Source organism: Plectrocnemia conspersa, unplaced genomic scaffold (genome assembly GCF_051122295.1).
Source record: "Plectrocnemia conspersa isolate PC_06_02 unplaced genomic scaffold, ASM5112229v1 ptg000009l, whole genome shotgun sequence".
Lineage (NCBI taxonomy): Eukaryota > Metazoa > Arthropoda > Insecta > Trichoptera > Polycentropodidae > Plectrocnemia > Plectrocnemia conspersa.
The window spans coordinates 4314996-4329535 of record NW_028277173.1 but is presented as its reverse complement, the minus strand read 5'-3'; the positions used below and the strand labels follow the sequence as shown (position 1 = coordinate 4329535).

General features: G+C 27.5%; 1 protein-coding gene across 1 annotated transcript in view; it reads right to left on the bottom strand.

Moving 5' to 3' along the window:
• Nucleotides 1-14540, bottom strand: part of LOC148231623 (uncharacterized) — a 156674-nt gene that overhangs the window by 32467 nt on the left and 109667 nt on the right. The gene's annotated exons all lie outside the window — the stretch shown is intronic.

The following is a 14540-nucleotide window of genomic DNA, read 5'->3' as shown; positions in this document are numbered from 1 at the left end:
ATGTTTTGCGCCTTAGAAACTACTGTGAGAAAAAACTTTTGAAAATTCCAAAAATCGCATATTTTACAGTTATCTATTTTAAATTGGATAGAATAGTTATATACAAATATAATAACACAGAACTAGCGTTGATAAGTGCTTATCGTAGATTTTGCCCTTCACGCGATTTTTTTATATTTTGAGACCCATAAATTACTATGAGAACAATCTTTTAGAATTTCCAAAAATCGCATATCTTACCGTTATCTATTTTAAACTGGATAGGGTAGTTATATATAAATATAATAACGCAAAAATAGCGCTGATAAATGTTTATCGTAGATTTGCCCTTAACGCGATTTTTTAGCTTTGGAAATTAGTGTGAGAATAAACTTTGGGAATTCACAAAAATCACATATTTTACAGTTTAAAACTAGATAGGGTAGTATATATAAATATAATAACCCATAACTAGCGCTCAGTATACTTTTGAATTTTGACTGAAAACGTTCGCAAAAAACTTCGTTGCGTCTTTGAAAAGTATTTTTGTCGTGGTTTTAAAACACTATCACAGTGTCATTGTGTTTTTGGTAAAAAATTCAGTACAGCAAGAAAATAAGTATGTTTCTTTTTATTCACATGTGGGTTATATTTTATGTGTTATTTAAAGATAATTGTTTTTTATAGATCATTGTTGAGAACGACTAATTTTAGTTACCATAGTTTATATTCTTCATAAATGGATAATTCAGGCATATTAAGTAAAAAAAACAAGGAAAAATATGTTTGGAATGGATATCTTTATGAAAAGAATAGACCTAAGAATTTTTATAAAAGTTTTCAGGTACAATATAGAAAATATCATAGAGTATTTACGTGGTATTGCAATAAAAAAATTGAAAATAAAATTGTTTTTCATTTAATATACTTTTTCGTTTTAATGTATATTTTAATAATATTTACAATAAAGCAAAGCGTGCAAGTTTTTTTTAATTTCTGTCGCCCATATGACTGTCGCCCAATTAACTATCACCCAATTGTCGCGTACCCCGGTAGCGGAGAGCAACCTAGACGGGACTACGACCGGCGGTGTCTCAACCGTCGGTCGTAGTTTACTGTATTAGAAACTAATCGGTAATGTAGGATATTTATCGGGGTTTTTCATTGGATGAATTTTGGCTGGGTAATACACAAAAGATAGGTAGGCGTTAAAGTTGTTTGTCAAATATTAAATATAAATTCCATAATCAACGTGTTTTCTAATATGTCGATTTCAGGCCTTTGTTTTATTTTTCAAGTTTTTAATGACGTTTAAAATTTCCCGTGAGCCTATTTTCCGAGTTAAATCCTTATGTACCGCAGATGCCTATATTATTCTTATCGATCTATTTACTTCGTTTTCAGTTTTAGTATTTAATATGTTTTAGTGCGTTCATACAGTACAGAAAAATCGTCAAAATGCATCTCTACTTTACCCTGATTCGTGTAAGCTACGATATTTTAAGTTTTTAATTAAAGTAGAATTTCTGAACGATTTAATTACTTTCCATAATGAATTATTATCTGGGCTTAGGTTTTTAAGCATTTGCTTATTTCAGTTTTTAGAGCAATTCTTTGTTTCGTAGTCTATATAAAAAAAATTATTGTGTAAAGTTATAGAGTTCTAAACTATAAAAAAATATTAAATTTTATTAATTAGTAAATAAAGCACTCTTCGAAAAAAAAATACATGACCATTTAAAGATTGCTAATATTATACATATATTCGAAATAAAAATTAGTAAAAAAGTAAGGGGAATGAGACGGTATTGAAAGAAGTAATAATCAAATAATTAAGGAATTTCGTTATTTCTCAAAACAACAATCGGGATTCAGAGATAAATATTCCAATAAGACTGCATTATAAGTAGTCATGAATAATTAGTTGTAAGAGAAGGATACGGACAAATTCATTGGAGCAGTTTTATTCGATTTCAAGAGAGCTTTCGAAAAGAAATAAAATAGTTGAAGAAATTAAAGATTATAGGTATAAGTAAGTGATAATTATTTGAAAAGAGAAAGTAAAAATTTAAAATAAGTTATGTATAATACAAAGAGAAAATAGTATCTTATGGTGTACCACAGGGGTGCAAATTAGGAGCATGGCTGTATATATTAATGATATAATTAATAATATGCAAAATGTAAAATACATACGTTTGCAAACGACAATTTAATTTATTGCAAGGTGATAATGATAAAGAAGTTGCATATAACTTAAAGAATAAATTAAATAATTAATTAATAAATATGGTTAAAAATGATTATAAAACTTATTTTTTGATCATTAGTTATAATAATATAACAATAACATAGAAATAAATGATAATAATAAAATATTTAGCAATAATTTTATAATAAAAAAAAATTTAAGTAATATTAAACAATGATACTTAAAATTCAACTTAAATTTAAAAATTGCACTTTTGCATTTTTGTAGAAATTTACACCGTTCTGTATTATTAGGCATATGATCTTTTGCTGGTTACGGAATTAAGTAAAAAACATTAACGGTTTTAACCATTAGAAAGGTTTGCAATTTTATATATATGTATAAATTTACACCCTGGAAAAAGTATGTAAGATTTTTTCTTTTGACATAAAATACTGATTTTTTAATGGAAAAAACAATTTAATTATAATTTAAATATAATCATTTATATTAAAAAATCAAACCAAAACGAAGTTTTCTCGTCTTTTATTGTCACTTATATATAAAACAAAAGGGCGAATATATCGCAAATCGATTCAATACAGTATAAAAAAATAATATCATTTTTAATAAGAAAGTTGAGATGGGAAAGAAAAAGTGTCCGGAAAATAAATATAATCTTCTATTCGCGAGGCAGGGGATCTGACATGACAAAAAATAAGAAATTCGATATACCTTTTACTATCTATATATTTAGAACTTATAATAAATAATATAAAAGTCTAGGAAAAAAATACACCTATGTCGATGAAGACAATCAATGCACAAAGCAAACAACCTTGTCCTCATTTCCAGTGATGTATACTGAATGAACTACGTGCATTTTAAAGCACATGTAATAAGCATTTATTAAAGTTAAAAACATTTAAGCAAACAAGAAGCAAAAATACAAAAATAACTCGTGTGAAATTTTATTAGGTGTGCATATAGTTGGTACTGCACGGTCGGTTATTTTAATACTCCAGACAGAGAATTGCAGCCAATAGACATGTCTGGCATTTGCTAGTTGGTCGTGTGTCTAAAAATTCTATTTCTATACAGCCGACAACTGCTATATAATGGAGAGAGTGGAAGTGCAGTTCTATAATTGTGAAAAATCACCCGTTTCCTATATATTGTATATATAATACAACACCGCTTTTCACTTAAACTGTCAAACGAAAACATCCCAATACAAATACGATTGTTTGAGTTTGCTATATATAAAATGAGATATTTGAGTTCGCTTTATAAATTTAATATTAGCTATTGCATCCGGATTTATCCGGAGCTGAAATGGTATTGGTAAAATACACGTTTATTGATCTGCGCATTTTAAATACATTTTATAAAAGTGTTTGTATGTATTACCCATCAAAAATTAAATTTATTCAAAATACATAATTTATTTTATATATTAATCAAATTTTAAATATTTATAAACTGTTTAAAAATAGTTACTGCCGAAACATCTGCTTAAAATTCTACTAGTTATATATGGTGCATAAAATACTGTAGTAAATAAAAATCAGCTATAACTATAAAATTTTTTTGAAGTTTACATTATATACAACTAGATTCGGTGCTTGCTGTGGCTCGCACCGAATATGCTCTTAACATTTCTTTGTATTTCTCTAAAGAATTCCATAATTCCTTTTAAATTGGTTTTAAAAATAAAATTTACTTTTGATGCAATAATATACGAGAATATAAAGTGTGTAATTATATTTTATTTTTCAGTCCATTTCTGGACCTTATCAATTTTAATTTATGCTCTATAAAAACTTGTTCTGCAAAAATCTTATGATATGCATTTTTTTAGGAACATTCTGATGAGTGTTTTAAAGTGAACATATTAAAAAAAAAATATTATGTAAATAGATAGTGAAATAAGCATATTAATCACAAAACAATAGTATATATTCGTTAGCAAGTATTGCTATAATTTAAATCTAGCTGTCGGTATCTCACTGTCGTAAGGTACCGAAGCTAGCGAGTGTGCGAATACCGGACCCTCAATTTTTTGGGTTTTAAATATTATTTTTGCTTCGTTACGATTTTTTTACCCTATTTTTTAATTTAATAGTTGAAATTAGACATTAAAACCAATGCGTATCTTTTTACTAAATTGACAATATAGTTAACAATCAAGGAATTACTATTTATTTAATTAAGTTACTTATTATTTAATGTATTAGTTGAAAGCGGCAATGATTTTTTTGCTTAATCAAACTAAAACAAACTACAAATTGTGACACCCAAAATTTAAAGAGAAAATGAATTAAAATTGCTCATGCAGACTCAAACCATTCGAAAGCAATGAATTAGCGTTATTCATAATAATTAAAATTATTTAATCCTGTGTTAAATACTGATATAATTAATATAAGCTTTTTCACAAACGTCTAAAAAACGGTGGCGACCACACATAAAGGCACATTTAAAAAGGCGATTGTCTCATTGTTAATGACCGTAACCAAAAACGTTCATTCATTAACAATGAGACAAACATCATGGCACAAGAGGGATTTCTTTTGAACACACACACAACACGGGTTGTTAAGAAAATCCCTTTTGTGACAAAACTTTCCGAAGAATTCGAAAGTCTGGAGCCAAGCAAAAAACTGGCTTTCGAAAACGCAACATGCGATTTCTCGAATTCTAAGAAGCCACTGCAGCGATTACTCTACTAGCTAGGAAATCTATGCACAATCGCGATTGGCCAGCTAGCGTGCATCCCCCTAAAGGATAAAAGCGCGTACTCCGACGAGGAGAAGGTAGATGGTCTGAGATACGAGACGGCTGAGACACGAGACAAGAGACGGCCCAGAGCGCAGAGCCAGTGACGCAGATGACCAGAGAGCCAAGATCTACGGAGGAACCAACCACGCGCCCTCACCGACAGACACTCGCCGCACGCAGCCTAAGAACCCTGAGCATCATTTACGGTCATCACCACCTGCGCCACGTACACCTTTATCGCGAGAAACGTCACGTCGTAATCGTCCATAGTCAAAATTGTAATTATAATTTAAAAAACAATCTAATAGGATTCACCGAAGAGTCTCATTGGCCGCGAGGTCAACCAACCCTAGGGTTAAGCCCCCTAAAAACTATATGAATTGTTTCGTGCCATGAATCGAGAAGTGATCTTTCGACTTTCATCGTGACTTGAAAAAAACTATATTTTAGACATTGAGCTTAACACTAGTCCAGAAAATACAGATTTTTCACTTTAATCGTCAGAATTTGGTTAAGCTCAGTCGTCACTTCCGAATCACCTGGAGCTGATTCAAGATACAAGACAACTTGGACTAAACTTAAAACGATTCATTCATGTCAAAATTATGATAAATAATAAAATATATTTGTACTGCTACAATATTAACTGTTATTAACATTTTAGCAGCGTCAATTATTTTAAACAATTATTATGTCGCTCATGAATTATTTTGAGGCATAAATGCTTCTATCTAAATTAATGTTGTTATGCCACAAATAGAGTTTCTAAAACACAAAACACAAAACGCTTAAATGTTAAAAGAAATTAAAATACAAATAAACGTTATTATATGTATTACCAGTGAAAATATATTTCCACTGCCATTGGTAGATATATATTACTACTAGTGAAAACATAATATCACTGACAGATATTTGTGAAATTAAATGCTGCTTTTTACTGTCATTTGTCAAGCGTAAAAAAGTCCAGCTGCGTGTTTTTAACTTGTTCATGTCAATTAAAATATTATATAAGTTACTAAAGTAAACTAATTGTAAAAATTGTGTTTATTTCAGATAACAATAGTTATTCCATTTTTTTTAAATATAATACATACAGAGATAATACTATATTACTTTTGCGCTTTAAAATAAAAATAATAAAACTAACTAAAGACTAACTATAACTACCTGACAAATTACATATTATGCCTTAAATGTTAAAACCCAAACCTAACCTATAATTTCCAAAACTAAATATCGGTTTTAGATTTTTTTGTATATTTATTAGGAAATTTTATATTATGATAAATATAATTTTTAAAATTTATTTTATCGAATCTTTCGTTGTAACCTGACAGGCGTAATTCTAATGCGTTACAACGGGGTAAATCTGTACCAACTGAGTCAATCAGATATAATGTATGTCTGGGAATCGGTGACATCTATATTAATAATTATAATTTAGTATGTGTAATATATTTTACAACCAATAGATGTCAAAGGCCGAATTTTAAATCATAGCGTATTTTTTTAAATAAAAATTCAAGTGCCACTGCCGGGGCTCGAGCCCGCTACCTCAAAGTTACTAGTCTGAGACGGCACGGACTACGCTATTCCGTCCTTTTTTTTAAATGAAATATGTTTTAACCGGTTTTTGCGATAATTTAATTTATATATATTGCTCTAAAAATACTATTGAACACAATTTGACAGTTGCGAAACGGCTATTCGCTGTACAAACCCAAACCTAACCTAAACGAATTAACTCTATGGAAATTCAAAAACAATGTATAACTCGAAATAACTGTTTATGCACATTTTTTGTATTTTCAAATCGAATTTAGTAAATTCGTTTTGAACAGAAAATGGAATTATTATTGAACGACAGTTAAGAGACACATCATCTGTTAATTCTAAAATGCACTTGTAACAATACAGTTGTATTGCTATTGGATAGTGAAATTATAAATAAATTGTTTAATTTATTTTTATGGGTTAGTTAATGATATTTTAATTATACTAGTGAAAATATTATTTCACTGAGAAATACACATTCACTATAAAATATATAAATCTTTTAAGATTATGTTTGAGTTCAGTTTCTAAGAGTTATATTAAAAAACAATTCTCAAAATATAAATGATTCACTTCCAAATATAACATAAATTTTATGAGTAACGTATTTTGAAGGTTAAAAACTTATTCTTAGACGTAATCTGGCATTTTTTTTGCAAATTTGAAACCTTCTAAGAAATTTTGCGTTGAGTGAAGATGAGCAGTTACGATAACTTCGGGTAACATTATCAAACAACTAACATTTCGTTATAATGTATACACAGACTATGAGAAATGTTTACATAACAATGTAATTAACCAGCCAGTCAATGTTTTTATATCAACCGTCTAATCGAGTGCGAAACTCGTCGAAATATACAATACCATTGATCAAATATTTAGTTTTGCTCTAGTGTCTATCTATAAATGATAATTTGCTTCATAAGTCACCTCTCGAGTTCCTTTTAAAATAATATGTATATTAAACTATTATCCGAATATGTAAATTTTCAACAATCAATCATTTTAAAAGTTGTTTATTACGTAACTTTTTCAGATCTATCAAAACAGTTTAATAAAATAGGTTATGCGTAATATTAAATTTGACCAAAAACTATGTCTTGTCTACATATTATTATTTTTTAAATATACTCGAGACGATCAAAGGATTGTTCTCAGAAGGTCTAGCTTTGGGTCTAACAAAATTTTACGGACCAATGGTCACGGTAATACGTGCGTACATTTTTTATAACATGTAACATATACTAGGCACGATAAAAGCTTTCTGTACGTAAATCGGTAAAAAATTCGAGTAGAATGGTAAAATTGAAATAAATAGAGAGAACAGTGTTTGTGGGTTGCGTGAATGTTTTATAAACCAGCGACCAGATTTTGGGATTAAAATAGAAAATAAACCCAGTACCGAAACGACCTTTCAATAAATTAAAGTGAATCTCTGTCTGCCATTTATTTTGCATCATTAATTCAAGTATATATTTGTAGATCATTAGGCACTTTAGAATATTTGTATCAATCCGTAAGTGTGCCTTGAGAGCCTAAATATGCTAACACTAAGACATTTTCCCTAATTACTTTCGGAGCTCGTTTGGAATTGTTTTAATGTATGCTTTGTCATGCTATGTATATTTAAATATGCTTTTATCATCGATAAGTTGTTTTAGTCCACATCGATATTAAAATTTAATTGCATTTTTGAGAATTAAAATAAATAAAAAAAATAATATGTGATCAACCAATGAAGTATATTTAATAAAACTATCAATTCTTCTAATGAAACTATTTCGTAAATATAATTAAAGACAGTCATATCTGCTTGAGCATATTTTATATACCTTAATCGTCTAAAATTAGGAAGTAATAACATAATAAGAAAATCGCAGATGATTAATTTTATTAGAAAGTTTCAAACCAAATGTTTCTGAACCAAGTCCTTAAGAATAAGTACATTTTCCTTACTTTATCTTATATAATATAAATAAAGTTATGTTATATATATTTATTTAAGTAAGGTAGCATCTAAAAGATATATTTTATAACAGCTATAATTTATTCTGTAAAATGAGTAATAAAATTTTATGAAAAATAAAATATTATGCTAATATTTTTTTTGTATTTAGAGTCGATGCAAAATTTGTGCTTGAAATAAAAAAACTTTAATAGAATTTTTTTATATTTTTAAATATTAATTGTTAAATATATGTCAAACATTAAATTATTAAATTTATTATTTTTCGCAAAGTTTATGTTAACCATAACTTATTTTTTATATTTAATTATGACAAAGTTTTGTCTCAAAAAATTTTTTTTATCTACAATCAATGCAAAGATTAAATATGTAATATTTAAAAAATTAACAAAATTTATTATAATATTTTTATCTTATGTATAAAATACATTACTTTAGATTTATCTTACGGTATAAATATTATACTTTACTTACAGATTAAAATAATAATCTAGTATAATTTATTTTTTCTGCAAAGCTATTATTCCACAAAACTTAATTTTGTAACAGGGTTATAAAAGTGGGTTATTTAATAAATTTATAATGCTACAAAAAACTTTGCTTTGTATGTTCTATAACTGCTATAAATATCAATGAAGTCAGTTTATATTTATAAAAAAAATAGTTTTAGGTTAGAAAAATACTTTCTGTGGATAAAATCAATGCAAAATTTAAGTGTATTTTAAAAATAAGAATTAGTAAAAGGCAATAAGTATATTTAAGTAGTTATATTTTATGTATAAAATACATTTTCTCAAATTTATCTTAAGGTGAAAATATTAAATTTTATTTACAGATAAAAACATTTCCTTGTGTTTATTTTGGAGTAAAATAATATACTAATTTTTATTCAAAGCAATTGTGTAATTAGGTTTTAAAAGTGAGTTATGTTACATTTAATATATTAAAAACATTTGCTTTAATTTGTTTAAATACTGCTATAGCTTTTTTTCAGAAAATCTTCAATTATAAAAAAAATTGTAAGAGTTATTATTTGTATTTAATATAAAACAGTTTTGGTTTAAAAGAAATTTGCAATATAAAATTAATACAAAATTTAATTGTGTTTTAGACAAAAAAATATGGAATCAAACAATCATTATTAGAATTATGTGTTTTATATACGTAAGTATATAACACATTTTCTCAGATTTATCATAAGGTATAAATATTATTTTGCAATGATTAAAGATTTACTATATTATGAGAACAAAGCTTATGTTTAACATAACTCTCTTTTGATAGAGGATTATACAAGTTAGTAATGTTGTGTATTAAAATTTGTAATAAGATTATTTTTATAATCTAATTATGTTTTATGTTTTCTATAGCTATAAAAATTAAAGTTTCGAACTAAAAAACGTATAACGTTTATCCTAATAGTCCTACCTTAGGGGTAAAAAATATATTCCGGTTTCCATTTATTTAAAGATGTCGTGTATCAATAATGTAAATATTAGTTTTGTGATTGTGTTTCGTGTTTAAAATAAATTATTACATTCAAAGAGTTTGCAAAGGTGATTCAATAGTTACAAAAGTATTCACTTTAAATTCTGAAGGCAATTCTCAGAGGACTTAATAAATTACGCTTGACTTGGCGTATCATACCGTTTCTGAAAACGTAATATTAATAATTTCCATGTCTGAAAAAGTTTTGCATTCGAGTTAGGTTTCAATGAGCAAAAAACATAAAAATGCACTCTCTAAAATTTAGTTTAAATACATGCTTACATTTCATTTCAGTGACTTTAATTACCTCTTAGATTTAATAATTGTTAAATAAAAATACTATTGCGTCTTCACTAAAGGTAAAATAAAAATTTACAACTTTTGACACAAATTAAAATATGTATAAAATATAAATACATAATTTATTTTTGATGGGGCCATTTGCTTCAAAGAAATCTTTAACTTCTAAAAAAATACTAAATAAGCTTATTTTAAAAACAAAATCTTAATAATTAGCAGAACACAGCTGAAGTTTTTTTTACATATATTATGTTTTAAATAGCTTGAGCATTTCATTATATATTAAAATTCGAAACTCACGAGCTTAGCTAACACAATTTTAAGACCGATGGTTAAAGAGAGTGAACTTTTAATAAGCTTCTTGGAAGCAATGAAAGAAAATAAGGTAAACACGAAGATTTTCGTGAGTGCGGGCAACCTTTGAACTTAAAACCATCGAAAATAACACAATTTTCACGTGTGTAAAAACGAAACGGGTCGTCGGCGTCGAATGTGTTTCAATAATTCAATACTACTCCGCCGTATCAGGCAATCAATCTAGGCCGATTTGATGGCATTCAATGCCGCGCACAAAAGGCATCGTTTCACACGCTCTTCTTTTATGCATGTGGAAATTTAATTTATATATCAAATTGCGTTCGGAGCGCGCTTGCCAAGTGTCGAGCAAAATAAATGAGTACGTTGTCAAATAAATCGTGTAAAACATTGTTGAAAAACGATCAGATTCGTATTAAGGCATGAACACAGGAGTGCGGCATGCGACACGGTAATGTGGTGAGTGAACTCCACGGAGCACCGCGCGACATACGCAAGATATGGAATACACACGCGTATAATAGGTTTTTATTAGGCACAGGTCATTTCCCGTTTGTAAAAATAAAGTTGTGTTGGCGGTAGATTGTTGAATAACAGAAATCTTTTTACATTTTGAGGCCAAATGGGTGTAACCTTGTAGAAAAAATAGACGCCGGAAAATCTGGTAGCAATTTATTTAATAAGGTACAATTCACCGCATTATATACATTGTGACGTATCACAACTGTGGCTTTTGGAAGTCAGAAAGTGAAGTTGTATTCTGTCAGCTGTTATCATTGTAATACCGTGTTACATATATTATATTCTTGATTTAAGACAGCTCTGGCGAATCACAGATAAGGATTTTGATAGGCTAGCTGTGTCGCTTTTTGGCCCAACCAACGAAACATGTTTACGTATTGAAGGGAAATGCACGGTAGCCACTTATATTAATAGTAGGTAGCAATAGTGGTTTTTACGCAATGAGACGCATTGTTTATTGCGCATATTTTAAGTAACTAATGCATCAAGACGGATGTGCTCAAAACGTCGTCCATGAAAAATTAGCAATTATTACCCAGTTGTTCATCACTGAGTTCTCTTCTCTATTGTTAATCCTATTGTAGAAGTGAGCAAAAAAATAAAAAATAGTAAAAAACATATCCAAGAGGGTCACAAGGACATTGGATATAACAGAAGATAGACGGCCTAGCATGATAAAAAAAAACCCATGATAAAAATAAAAAATAAAGTAAGAAATTGCGTTTTAAAATAACTGAATTACTATTAGTGATATTGCTGAAAATGATTTATATGAAGCAATTTTGACTGATATTTTAAAAATGAAGCTGCTATTTTTTCTTCAACTGTCAACAAAAACAGAATCGTAAAGAAAAGGTCCATTGAAGAAAGCCGGTTGGTAAATGACAAATGTTTATATGTGCGGTAATGCGTTCTAAAATATTTGTGGTTATTATGCAATACAAGGTGTCATGCATAAATTCAATATTGACTCTTGACGCTATTTCATAATTGTATGTTTAAAGATTGCGTGAGGTTTAAATTTTTAGTTTTAATGTTATACGTCATTTGTCTATATGTGATCTCTAAATTTAGGATATTATCAATTGTGTATAGGCTACTATACATTTTTTGACGGCACCGTGTGACTTTTTACTGTTACTATAGATAAAAATGACATTAAAAATATAATGTATTGGCGACTATTAAGAAATCAAGGCAAAATCTTGAGCTTGATTATATCAAATTTTATAGTACATCTCACAAATGTTTTGTGAAAAAAATAAATGTTAGCTCAAGTGTGATATATGTTATGAATTCTAATTTCAAGAAAACAATATTACTTTTGAATTAAAGAATATTTTAAATTTTTGGTAATATCACATTTTAAATATTGTTATTCTCATAATATAACTAACTTTATAACATTATTTAAAATACTATTTTATTATTAATCTGTATTTTCCGTTGCAACGTATTGGGCATGTCGCCACAAAAGATTTACAATAAATAAATTTAAATTTTATAAAAGGCACTAGAAAGTTTTTTTAGCTCAAAGAAAAATAATTTTATTCATAAATAAATAGGGAAAAAGATAAATTTGATAAAACTTATGTGTTTTTAATTGAAGTTTAAAGACATCATTTTCAAAATAATATATTTTTTCGATTTTACAATTAAAAAAATTAAAATATGTATAGAATTGCAACCAGAGGTGTTTTTTGTATTTCTTAAAAAGTCTAAATAAATTTGAACATTTGAAAAAATATATATAAAATACATTGAAATTATTACATTCACAATTTCATTTTGATTTTTATTATAGATTTGCAAAGTAAATAATGTTTGAAAATCGTTATTCTTAGTGTCGGTCATAAAACTTAAATGGGCCAACAATGTTTTTATAGTATTAATCAGATATATTTTTTCCTTTTTGTACTAGCTGTGAATTTAGCGACTTAAAACCAATACGTGACTTTAAAATGGCAGCGATTATAAATAATTTTTAAATATTCGTATAAATTAAATTTAAAAAAATATTTTTTTTTTTTGAGAAATATGCATTAAAAATTTTACATTTTCTTTAAAAAAAATCAGAAATGGACACTATGTAATAAATAAAAAAACAATCGTTTAGATTTGTAGTACATTATGTTATGTACAATGGAAATCATATATAAATACTAAACACACTAATTTTTATAACGTTATTTTAAATGAATTTATATATAACCATGGCGTCATCTATTATTATTATGACGTCATAATATAAGGCAATATATGAAGTAAAACGATCATACTTGGTACATCCGTCATTGTCTTTATCTTTATTCATAGTGTATAGTTATTTTTATAAAATAACACGAACCTCAGTACATATAATAAAATAAACCTACATAGATAACTACAAAATATATGCAAAAGGATTACGTTTGAACCTTACTTTAATCTCACAAATTTTCTTCTGGTTCATGAATAAGTTTATCTTGGAACTATGGAGGTTTTAATTAATTAATTATTTAAACAACTAATATCAACTCTATATTATTGCTAACAACATAATACTTTTAATGGTATATCTAAAGCATTTATTATTTATGAGGTACGCTTAACCTCTTAAGGGAGGCATTTATATACAATAAGACATTTATTAACAAATATATAATTTTTAGTACATCATAAGCAATTATTTTATTTTATATTAAGCTCTCTAGAGGACTATATTAATAATTAATGCCACAAGATAATAAAATTGTAATGATTAAGTAGTTTTGAAAAAAAAAATATTTAGAATAAATAAAGAGGAATATTCATGAGCTGTTATATAAAATATATAATATAATTTTAGTAGTCAATATCACACCAAAGGTTATTAATACATACATATGTATATAAAATCAATATGTAACAAACAACCTTACTTACACAACCCATAATTTTATAAAAATGATGTGCTAAGTATAGTAAATATATATAACATACAAATATTGAATAGAAAACTCTGAACGTAGTTTTAATAATGATATGATTACACATTTCAGAATAATAAGAATTAAGGTGTATTCAATCTAGAGATTTATTTATTAAATACATGTAAAGGTGTGTTAGTTGAATATTTGTGTCTCACAATTTTTGTTCTAGATTTATCGGGTTGTGAGGAAATTCCCCAAGGGTTTTCGCATCGCAAACACCGTGTAGTTGCACAAAAGAAATTTCACTCCAGACTCTGTCCACACCGTTTAAAAGGATGGGGCGTTGAAACGCAATATGGCGTCGAGCGGATAAGCAGGGGCGGATTGGAGAATATTAAATCTCGCACATAGTAATTTTAAGCTTCATCTCTAAATCAGTTTTCTACCATTGACAAACTTGTAGGGATTATTCAGAAAAGCATAAAACATATTTTGTGTCATACAGTGGGAATTAGTCAGTCAAAAGAATTTTTAAAAATATCTCATAAAA